This window comes from Lagopus leucura, unplaced genomic scaffold, assembly GCF_019238085.1.
Source record: "Lagopus leucura isolate 7727_CA_CO unplaced genomic scaffold, USGS_WTPT01 Super-Scaffold_739, whole genome shotgun sequence".
Lineage (NCBI taxonomy): Eukaryota > Metazoa > Chordata > Aves > Galliformes > Phasianidae > Lagopus > Lagopus leucura.
In genome coordinates this window covers 7,947,658-7,958,993 of record NW_024962255.1, presented here as the reverse complement: position 1 = coordinate 7,958,993, position 11,336 = coordinate 7,947,658, and the positions used below count along the sequence as shown (strand labels likewise).

General features: G+C 41.3%; 1 protein-coding gene across 8 annotated transcripts in view; it reads left to right on the top strand.

Moving 5' to 3' along the window:
- Window positions 1-230: 230 nt before the first annotated feature.
- RHOBTB1 (Rho related BTB domain containing 1) overlaps window positions 231-11,336 on the top strand; it is a 53,971-nt gene continuing 42,865 nt past the window's right edge. For 5 of the 8 annotated variants that reach the window (XR_006177434.1, XM_042863318.1, XM_042863316.1 and 2 more), the window contains exons 1-2: window positions 231-310; window positions 4,429-4,523. The gene's annotated coding sequence lies outside the window, so the exon portion shown is untranslated. Of the gene's footprint in view, window positions 311-4,428; window positions 4,524-6,530; window positions 6,634-11,336 lie in introns of all 8 variants that reach the window. The other 3 variants (XM_042863319.1, XM_042863315.1, XM_042863313.1) reach the window with 1 other exon arrangement.

Below are 11,336 nucleotides of genomic sequence, written 5' to 3'. Positions count from 1 at the left end.
CGTGGGGGATGAAAAGACCGCTCAGGGCTGCGCTGTGCCCCGCGAGGCGCGAAACGCCACAGAGCGCCGCGCGCCGCAACGGCTGTAACGGCCGTAACGGCACCGCGTGCTCGAGCGCGCTCGAGCCCGCTCACATGACGGCGCGGCGCAGCCCGCCCCAGGAGGCTGGTTGGTTGCTTGGTTGGGCCGCCCGCGGCGCCGGGCCGGGCAGGGCGGGCCGTGCCGTGCCGTGCCGTGCCGTGCCGTGCCGCGCCGCACCGAGCGCTGCGGGGGGCGGTGGCTGTCAGTTCCCCTCGCGCTTCCCGCTCAGGTGAGACGCGCGGGCTCGGCCGCTGTCCCGCGGGGCGGAGGAGGAGGGACGTGCCACGCTCGGGAGCCGTACGGCTCCTGTCGTGTGCCCGGCGGGTTCGGGGGAGGTCGGGCGGATACTGCGCCGCGCCGGGAACGAGGCGGGAACGAGGCGGGAGCCGCCGCGGGGGAAGGAGCGGCTGAGGCGGGCGAGGGGCTGCCAGGCTGCCCGGCGCGGGGGGAGCGGCACCTGCCCGGCAGCGCCGCCGTCCTGCGCCCTTCCCGCGCAGCGCTCCTCCAGCGTGCCGGCGGTCCCGGTGCGGGGCTGCTAATTGCCGCTACAGGTATTTTTTATGTTCTTTTGCCGGGCGAGCGGGCTGTCAGTACCGCGCAGAGGCGTTTCGTGGTACCTCTGATATGACTTTCATTTGTTCGCGAGGAGGGCTTTCCTCTGGCTGCCTCCCTCGTTTTGAAAACTCGGTGGCCAAAGTTAAAATCTGTGCGTGTTTTTCTTTCTGAATATCGATCTGGCGCGTTTACTGCAAAAACTGAAGTTTCTTCTCAAGCAGATTCTCCGGGCACTTTGTGAATGGACTTTGTTTGAAAAGTCATTTAGTGAATTAACGTAGCATGCACAGAGATAAATGGAGTTGACGTACCAGTGAAGTAGCATCTATCGCCTGAGCAAAAATGGAATGTTCCTGCCCCTGGGTTCCTGTTGAATCTTAAATTATTAATGGGTCTGTGCGTTACACAAACAACACTTGAAATGGTTGCGGAGTGCAAACACGTGTGGGGGAGCAGAACCGCAGTAAGAGTTGTGCAGGTCCGGCCCTGCAGGAGCGGCAGGAGGGGGCTGCTGGGGGAGCAGTGTGGGCTGCACTTCACCCAGCAATCCCGCAGCTCTCGAAAGAGGAATGAGAAAAGGGCAACACTTTCTCCAAGTGGGGAGTGTAGGAAATTAAGAGCTTCAGCATGCGTGCTTTTGTTGAGTGCTTATTTGACCATGTCACTGTGTACACTGCTCGTGGTGTGTGTTAGCGGCATTGGTGGTACCCCATTTTCTTTTAGAACCTGACTGCCAAATAAAGTATTTAGATCACACATTATCTAAATCTTCATCTCAGAGGAGACCTCGAGTAAGGGCATATTTGTAAAAACTGGTGGTGAAAGGAAAGGTGAAACATTCACATTATACCGGGGTTCTGGAGCATTAAAGGCTTGAACATGTATTCAGCGGAAATGTTGAGTTAGGTATCAATGGGAAGTAAGATTTCTAATGTCTGTTCAACCATGTAATGTACAATAAGTGAGGTGTGTCACAGCAGAAATTGTAACAGCAAACTGAGCTTCTGCTCTTAGTTTTATGTGAACTTTCTCCGTACTGGCAATCTTACAGGCAAAAGTTTGAAGTATATTAAAGTAGAAACATCATGTTTATGAGCATTTATTTTTTTTCCACATAATGCCTTGAAGCTGAACAGCTTTCAGGCAGATGTACTGAAAAAATTTGGCGTTATGGAAACATGAAGTAAATAGGTAGAAGTGACAGGCTGGAAAAAATAAGCTTTTATGTAGTTTGAGAGGATAAAGTTCTGCAGTAGTGTTTGTTAGTAATCTTTTTAAAAATAAAAACTGGAGAAGAAAAAAGGTTGTATCAGCATAGGCTACTGAACAATCCAAAGGTGCAACAGGGAGCGTTTAAGGAGTAAATTTGACTGAACTCTCCATAAGTTTTTTCCTATGTCATTAGGGAAATGACTCCTGCACAGAGGAGGCACTGGCCCTGATGATCCATCCAGGGAGCCCAGCATTCTACGTGGTCTCATTTGTGTTCCTGCTGGGCCTGGCTTGTGCTGTGGCTGTATTGCCTGCCAGCCCTCTGCAACAGCCTCCTCTGCTTCTTGACAGCTCAACAAAAATTCACCACCTTAGAGAATTAGGCTATGAAAGTACATCCCTCACTGAATTACTGTTTGTTCCAGCTGGCTTTATTTTCCCTCAGTTTATGTCTGTACTGCATGTCCTGCAGACAGCAACAGTGCTCCTGCAAGACCTGTGCTGTCAGTCCAGGTGACAGCCTGTTTCCTGCCTGACTGAGGAGCACATCAGGGAAGGAAGGAACTGTGCTGCTGTGGTCAGAATAGATGCTCTGTAGTACAGAAGTGCAGGATAAGAGATGCTTCAAGCCAGATCTCTTCAGCTGTGAGCTCCTTAAGACTCAGATAAGGAAGTTACATGTGTCATTTAGCTGCTCTATTTCTGAGATGATCTGCCCCCACTACCACTGTAGCAAAGATCTTTGCTAAGTTAGATTGTAACTAGGCAGCACAGTGCTAATTAAGAGTACCTTTCTTTTATGTTCTCAACTATCTTTAAAACCAGAAAGTAGAAGTAAGATTGAGGGGTGAGAAGAGAGAGACCAGAATCTTTTCTTCCTTTTTTTAAGTGAACTGGAACTTTCAAGCTTTTTCCATAGTAATGATGAAAATCAGGTTTAACTACATTCTGCCTGTTTATACACAATTAAAAAATCTCCCAGCAAGCTGAAGAGTCTCACTGTGGCCTTTAACAGGACAGCGGTGTAAATAATTAATGACTTCTGGAGAAAAACTATGAATGGAGCTAGTGGAAACACTTTGCACATCTGCCTGAAAGTGAGGAAGATCTTAATCTGTCAATGGAGTCAGTATCTGGATTTTAGTGAGGGCAAAGCAGAGAAATACTGGTTGAAACACTTGATATCTCAGTGAAATGGAAAGAGAGAGAGTTGTGAGTTTATGATCAGGTGTATCAAATCTTTTTTTTTGAGAGAGAGAACTGTGAAAAAAAGATGGAAATAACTTTGAATCTGGCATCAGTAACGAGGAAACAAAAGTTATGAATGTCTCAGTATCACATGAGTAGGTGTTTAAACAGTTCAAGACTCCCATGTGTGCTAATGTCTCTACTTTGTTCGTTGTTTGGGGTTTGTGGGGTAAGGCTGTGATTGCTAAGGTTGATATGTGGAGGCTGTTTGGGCCTGCCCTCGTGGAAGTCAGGGTGAAGACAGTAGATAACATGCTGAGAAGATTCTTAACAATCATAGCTGCGTGAAACAGCAGCTAAGGAAGGGTAATGCGGTCTTGGCAACTGAAATACTTAAGGCTGACTAGCAAAGATGCTCCTTCTGTGGCAGAAGTAGTATCCATTTGGAAGGATACGATATAAAGATTGTGCCCTTGATTCTAGTGTAAGCGCATTGCCTGTTTCGCAGAGTGGAATCAGGTGATACCTTATTTTCTGTGCTCGCTTCCACTGTTGTCTTTGCAGGGTAGTATCTACTGAAGGTAGGAATTTCTGTGGGAAGCTGATTTCAGCCCTAAATTCAGCTCTGATTATTCACATAAGGAGGGAAGTGCCTAGGAAATCTAAGCAGGCCTCTTCAGCTGAAGAATCTGCATTTTCAAGCTGGCTTGGAACCTCTAAAGCTGATTAGCCCGTTGAGCTTTGCTTTCAGGACAGCACTGGGGTAAAATCAGTGTTGCTCCTACCTTAGGTTCTTGGAAAACCTCAACACTGCTGAGAACCTCACCACAATAATTTACCCCCGTAGTAACACTTCTCTAATTAATTTCCTTTGGGACTAAAGGTGGAAGCGATTAAAAAAAAAAAAAAAAAAAAAAAAAATCAGACTACAACTTCATCTTTTAAGACAATCTTTTTGCCTTGTGGAAGGTGGTAATAAGGTGGTGGTTGGTCTGTTAGCTGGCCTATGAATAACTTGACAAATCCCTGATGCAGCAGTGATTGGTTGTAATGCACAGAGTGCTTTTTATATCCACATCTGGAAGACAACTATTCAAAAACAAGCTTTTTTTAAAAAAAAAAATCTAAGAGAGGTGTATCAATTGCCAGGTATGCTCATAATCTCATCTGTACCCATGATTTTTCCAGTGCGTTGGAGTGAAAAGTACAGATACTCAGTTTACCTATGTTTGAAACTTTGAAAGACTGTTTTGTTCAGTAAGCAGTGTTGCTCTACAATATAAAATATGATAAATGTTATCTTTGGGTTTTGGTTTGGTTTGGCTTTTTTTACAACTTTAGGTTGAAAACTGTAAGGTTTATGGTCTTTTCCCTCTCTACTTTTCCCTTCAGGAAAGCCATGGTAAAAGACATGAAATATCTTTAATGGAATTCTGATCCTAATCAAGCAGTTAAAAATGGATATGAATATTATTTTCTCCAGTGAGGTAAGTATTCTTGAAGAGAAATGAAAGAACAACTGATTTCCTTTGCTTTGGGTTGCTGTTGCCACTGTTGTTCTGTCCAACTGCTTTTTTCCATGTGTTTTCAAGTTACAGCACCTATAACTTCAAGAGCCTTGCACTGGAAGTAGTAACTGAGAGTCCTAGGATTAATCCTTTCACTTACAGGATTACTCAACCTCATGTGGCTACTTCACCAAATAAAAACCAATGGATAAGGGATATGTGTTGTTCCACGCTTGGTCAATGGGTGGCTTCTACACATAGTAGCGTTTGGCCTAACGGCCAGCTTTTGAATGAAGCATCAGAGCAATAGAAGCTGCTAAGTCAAATTTTGAAGAATGAATACTTAAGCAGAGCAACTGCAGACAGGGGAAATGAATGAAATCCTAGGATGAGGAAAAAGTTTCTCTCACTTCAATTTCCTTTTTTTAGTTAATGCAATCAGGCATCCCTCCTTTCTGGCCTGTGCAGTCTGGATATAGGTTGGGCTGTTGGTAGCCTGAATTACAGGCACATTATTAATAATGCTTTCTCCAAATCACATACCCAGCTTCTTCTGTACTGAGCTAGATCTCTGCTGTTTGTTAAGGAAGAATAAGTTAAAAAAACAAACAAACAAACAAAACCAACCAAATACATCCCCTGAATTTAGTTAGGATCACAGGAAAATTGAGGTTGTAAAGGAACCTCAGGAAATGATGTAGTCCAACTTCCTGCTCAAATTTGCCAGCAGTCAATGAAATTCAGACTAAAAAGGCCAGTGAATTAAAATGACTATTGTATGTTCAAAAACAATAAGAAATTAATTTATATTTTGCCATATGTATTAAATGTATGTTGTAATAATGCAAATAGGACCATACTGTGCTTCTAAAATTTATTGAAAGGAAAATATTTTAATAAGATTGCAAAATGCAAATGTGATTTTTCCCTGAATGAAGGAAACATATCTCTGACATACTCATTTCTTGTAGTCACATATGAAGCTTCTAAAGATCATCTAACACATTGACATGCTGCAACTACTTTTGAGAATGGATTTCCTGCAAGAATGACTCCTTCCCCCCCCCTCCCAGGCATCCCTAGGGAATCTATTTACTTTCTCATGTAACCAAATTGCTTTCTCATAATAAGGGGAAAGGAAGTGAACACTTTACTTATCCTGATATATGTTTCTGGAACGCTTCCTCTCAAGTTTAAGTATTTGTTCATGGGAAAACATAGTTGACAATGTGAATAAAAATAAGCATATTATCAGGAAGCAGTCTCTCCCCCAGCCTCTCAAAATAAATACTAACCCAGTGCTCTTCCTCATCTTCCCCTCCCACACCCGCTCCATCCACCCTTGCAATTCCAAACGACAAAACAGAACATTTAGTGAGCCCCCAAAATAGCTAGTTAAGTGTATGGGCCAGTGGGGGTCGTCCAAACAAGGGGTTAATATTGTCAGGAAGAATAGAGTTCAGCATTCCAAACCTGTTAAGAGAGTCATTGAAGGGAAGAGACATGTCCTTGTTTACTTTGGATTTCTGCTTATCTTAATGTGCTTTGAATTGATCCCTCAAAATTGATAATTTGATAGCTTTAATAGTTGCATTAGCAATTTGATGAGCCCCCTCCAGCACACCATCAATAACAAACATTTTGTGAACAAAAATAGAATCATAGGCAATGTAGTTCCTGAAAGCCAGCGTGTAATATTACGTGAATGCAAGTTGTGACGCTATTAATTATTTAATAGAGATTTCAGCATCGTGGATGTGTGCATTAGTGCAAAATGCACATCCACGAACTCCAGTATTGATACTGGGAATGAGTGTGGAGCAAGTTGCACTTCTCAGTTCTTGAAGAGAACTTAGTTTGCAAATATGTGCAGAAATTAGCTTATATATCTCATATGTGATTCAGAAAAAAGCTACATCTATGGAAGACATGTATGTGCAGAATTATTTCCTCCTTAATATCCAGTCACAACTTATTTGTTTGCAGGCTTCTTGAGGAATTAGGAGAGCATTGGTAGTAAATCCAGCTCTATGGTTAAAGAAGCTACTGCTGTCCCAGAGATTACTTTTTCCATCAGTAAAATAAAATGGTACGTATGTGTTACTGCACACAAGAATGCAGATTCCAGCAATGTAATTTAGGTGCCAATTCAGGTTGATAAAAGCCATGCTCTGGACTGTGCAAAACCAGCGGAAAGGTGTATGTGTGTATGAAACAGTAACCTGCAGTAGAACTAAGTGTAGATGAGGTAATTTTAAATCCTAAAGTTACTTGAACTAGTTCTTCCCAAACTAGCAAATGCTTATGACTGGAGAATGTGAACATGAGGGAGCTGCTGCACTGTTTTGGCTGGTGTGTAGAAGGAAGGGGCAGTGTTGCTGTGTTTGTAGCTTTTAGTCCTGAGAATTGAATTTACATTCTCTAGCAGTATTTATTGGACTGTGAAATCCTGTGCTATGCACATTTCTGATTTCTGTGCTTTCACAGAGAGGAACGACTGATTCTCATAGCGCCTATGCAGAACCAGGAGACAATTGTCTGTTGTTTCTGGGTGGGAAACCAAGAAACAAATGCTGCAGTACTGAAATATCCATTTGTCCAGGGCACCTGAACAACAAGGTACCCAGCACAAGAGATCTGAGTTGCGATACATGTATATAAACAACATTGTTACCCCAGAACATCCAATTGCCAACTGGAAGTATCCTTGTCTTCCACCCTCAGAAGCAAGGCATTTGCACTCTCAAGATGAGGGTTACCAGCGATAAAGACATAGTGAGCGTGATAGCAGTACTTGGGTTTTAGTTACTTGTTTTCACTGCTTTATCAGTGATGATCTCATCACTGGGCTTATGAATGGGCAAATGTTGCAGGAATTGTTCTGAGCAATAGTATCTTTTAGACCTGAGACAGATGTGTATTATGGTCTCTTGATTGTGTGCATGTTTCAGTTCATCATTCACAGCTACTGCTTAATGCTTCATAAAGCTGGTTTTCTTTCAGATGCATGTTTTTCACTATGCATGCATATTTAAACTTCTCTGTGGATTCTTGGTTGCTAGATGAGGAGGAATATTTCTACAGATAATTTCCACTCTTCTAAGGGAAATTGTGGGACAGGCTTTACTTGGGGCCATGCAACTGGTTCTGTTAGAATTTCCTCAGGTTTGAATCTGATTCTTTTAATCCTTCTTTCCTTGTGTGTTTGTGACAGAGCTTCCCACTGGTAATTCCTTAATGAAGGAACTGGCAACGTTTGTCTTAGAGTAGTAATATATTTTTTACTGTTGTTTTGAATTTCAGCTAAAAACCTCACCCTAAGAATAAGTATTTTGTTATTAGTGTAATAAACATTTCACCTTCATTACAATTTAAAATTGTCATCTTCTGTAACAGATACTGTTCAAAAGTTAATTCATACTTTTTCCTGCCTAAAGATTTTGGAGACAAGCTGGGGGAGGCATTCACATGCAGCTTCTAAAACACTATGAACTGCACTCTGCTGTAGCACTTTAGCCGGCAGGTATGGGCACACATAAGATTACTAATTCCATAATTCTTCTCTTACACCCTTCCTCAGAAAAAGGACTTGTTCTAACTCAGAAAATAGTATGAGATGTTCTTTAAAAATAAAAATCCACAGGCCCTTGCTGCCTTATTTAAAAAGTGTATCTATAATAGAGTTCAAGATGTCTGCTCAACATATCTCCTCAGAAATGAACATACAATGAATTTCAAGACAGTGAACCAATTTTGACTTCATTAGAGCTACCCACGTGCTGGATTAAATTTAAAACTAACTGGCTATTCTAATCAGTTTCTACTTGTGCAGTATTAAATTCTTGGCATATTGGCATATTTAAATACAGTAGTTATCTGTTTGCATATGCATAGTTGGAAAATGATGGCCTTTTCTTCATATTTTGAAAATCACAGATATGTAGTAACTTGAATCCTCTGAGTTGTTCTTTTCCTTAACCTGTTTTTCAAATGTGTGAGGATGACTGTTTGGCAGCTCCTGGAGGTTGTGTATTCCACACACTCTGTAAAAATTTCAACTGTGTAGAAGAAGGATGTGCTTTCACAGATGGTGGCTTTTAGTCAGTAAAGAAGAAAAAAATTCTGATAAGGATTCCTGGTGAAAACAATTTGGGAAGGACCCCTTAGACAGCCCACAGTGAAGCAAGCAAACCATCATTTACTGCCTCCGAGCCTTTTTCCTCAAGATATAAAAGTAGATGTCTTCTGTGCATTTCTCTGCAAATCCTGGAGTTACTGTTATCCTTCAGCTATGCAATTTTTAAATTTTTTTTTTTTTTTTTACTTCTATAAAATGTTTCAAAGGGAGAAAAAAAATTGTCAGCCCAGAGCAACCCCAGTGAACTTTCTGCGTGTGATGTAAGGCCTTGACTCATTAGGAAGCAAGAACTGCAGCAGTGAGATTTGTTTAGGCATATTGAAGTAAACCACTGAAACAGATGAGTGCTGTTTGGACAGTGTAAACCTTGTGTTGAAATAATCCAGGCTTGTCCACTGAATTTAAGTTTGTTTTGCGGAAATACAGTCTCTATGTCGGAATCTGTGCCTAGTGTAACTAAATCAGGTAATTATAATTAATTAATAAACTGATTCAAATAAGCTGCAAGAGACAAAAGGTTTTTACATTTCTGGCAAAGTTTTCTCTTTAAAAATAACCTGTGTTTCTGAAGCAGGAGATGTAGAAAAAAGTAACAAAGAGTTTGGATCTTAAATTATTAAATCCATGTGCTGAATCACACTAGTCAAAATAATGAAGAATTTTACTGTAATCTTTGAATTAAAAAAAACTAACCCAAAGCAATACATTCTTTGAACAGCCCAGTGGAAAAAAAAAACAAAAACAACAAACAAACAGTAGAGAGATAGGCATTTCATTCAGCACTGTTTTGTTTTAGCTACCTGATGTCTTAATTCTAGAACCTGCATGTTACAACTAATTCTACAGATAGCACCTAAATTGAACCTCATGGGGGCCAAGTGGAAAGTTTTACTCCTTGCTTTCTGTAGATAAATATAGCTACCTATAGCACAGAGTTGCAAGGGTAAATCATATTTAACAAGACTGTTTCAAAGATTAATGGTGGTGAAATTAAGCTGCCCTTGATTCTACTACTTAATCCAGCTCCAGTTGTTTTCCAGCCTAGAAAGAACAGAATATGGCTTTGGATGCTGGAGTTACATGTAAGCAGTGATTCAGAGACGTATACTAGTCTTTGACTATTGTGAAAAGATGATAAAATACACTTCCATTCTCTTTCTCTCCACCTCTAACCTACGCTTTCCCATTCCTGTAACTAGATATCGTTGATAAGATTTGTCTGCACGATCTCTTTACAATATAAAAGAACTTGGAGCAGCAATTGCATGTAGGTGCAGAGTTTTCTATTTATATATTGTTCCTGTAGAAGTGGTAGTCTTTGAGCAATATTTCAGCTTTTAAAATTTGATCTGCATTTTGTATCCTTCTCCTTATACAGCTACTAGGCTTTTAATACATTAGGTGACTTTTACATGCCCCTAAAGGCAGGCAGAACTTTTATAGTGCTTTAAAGTGTGAGAAAAGATCTATTTATGTCTGGCTTTTAAAGCTCAATAGCCCAGATCAAGAGAGAGAAGCAAAGGCAGCATTTGCCATTGAGAGCATTTTAGTTCCCAGATATCACTCACTGTTTAAAACTCAGTACTCAGAACTGCATTTTGACTGATCTGTGGAGAGAAGGGACTGAAACCAACGTCCAGCCAGAAGGCTACACAGAAAATTTCCCCCAGCTGACTGTTTGCTATGACTCTCACTTCATTCCTCAAAGAAGTTCTTGCTGTTTCATTAACATCTGACTGGATGGCAGAAATGTTACAATAAATTTGTAACAATTATATAGAAATTAACTTTACAGGTGACATAAATGGATAACATAGCACAGACATGAAATAATTTCTTCAAGATGAGGATTTTCTCCTGGGGTTAGCCCTTCATACCCATGTGAATGTTTTCCTATGAAGTGGCAATCAGGAGTTTTTCTGGACTGAAGACGTGTTTCTGACATGTTTCTCTTTGTGAACAAAGGCAGCTCTTACAGACAAAGTTGTTAAGATTTGAGAATTCTTGTCTTAGTCAAAATTCCACTGATGCATTAGCATTTGTTTTGCTAGTAAGCATTATATTTTATAATGCTCCTGCAACATGGTGGAAAGCACAGCAATAACAGCAAGGTCTTATGCTGTAGCAAGTAAGGACTTATTCAAAGGCAGCAGCCATACACACAGGAAAAAAATAGAGAATCTGCTTACCTTTAGAAGGCCTCAGGTAGGTAAGGATCTCCAGCAAGATACCCTTGCTTCCACTGCCAACCCTTAAATGAGGTCTGGGAAGGGGTGGAGCCAGGGTTCTGGCCAGCCACTCAGGCATACTGCATGCACTTTAGCTCCCCTGGGTTGACTTTTCCTTCCCACAAGGTGCTCCATCATTGGTTCAGGCTGTGACTTAGCGTTTCTGCTCTGTGCTCCAGCACTGTTACAGAGAGCAAACCATTGATTTCAAAGATGAGTCTCTACTTCAGGAAACCCCTTAAAAACTGGAAATAGTTGGTAAAGCTGGCTCTGGGTAGTTGGCGAAGTTTTATTATACCTCAGTGTAACACATTTCTGATTTTCTTCGCTTGTGGAATAAATCCTTCTAATAGTTTTTCCCATTTAGTTTTGCTTTGGAGCAGTACATCAGCTGATTAAATCTTTCCTATTGATGTTGTAAATCTG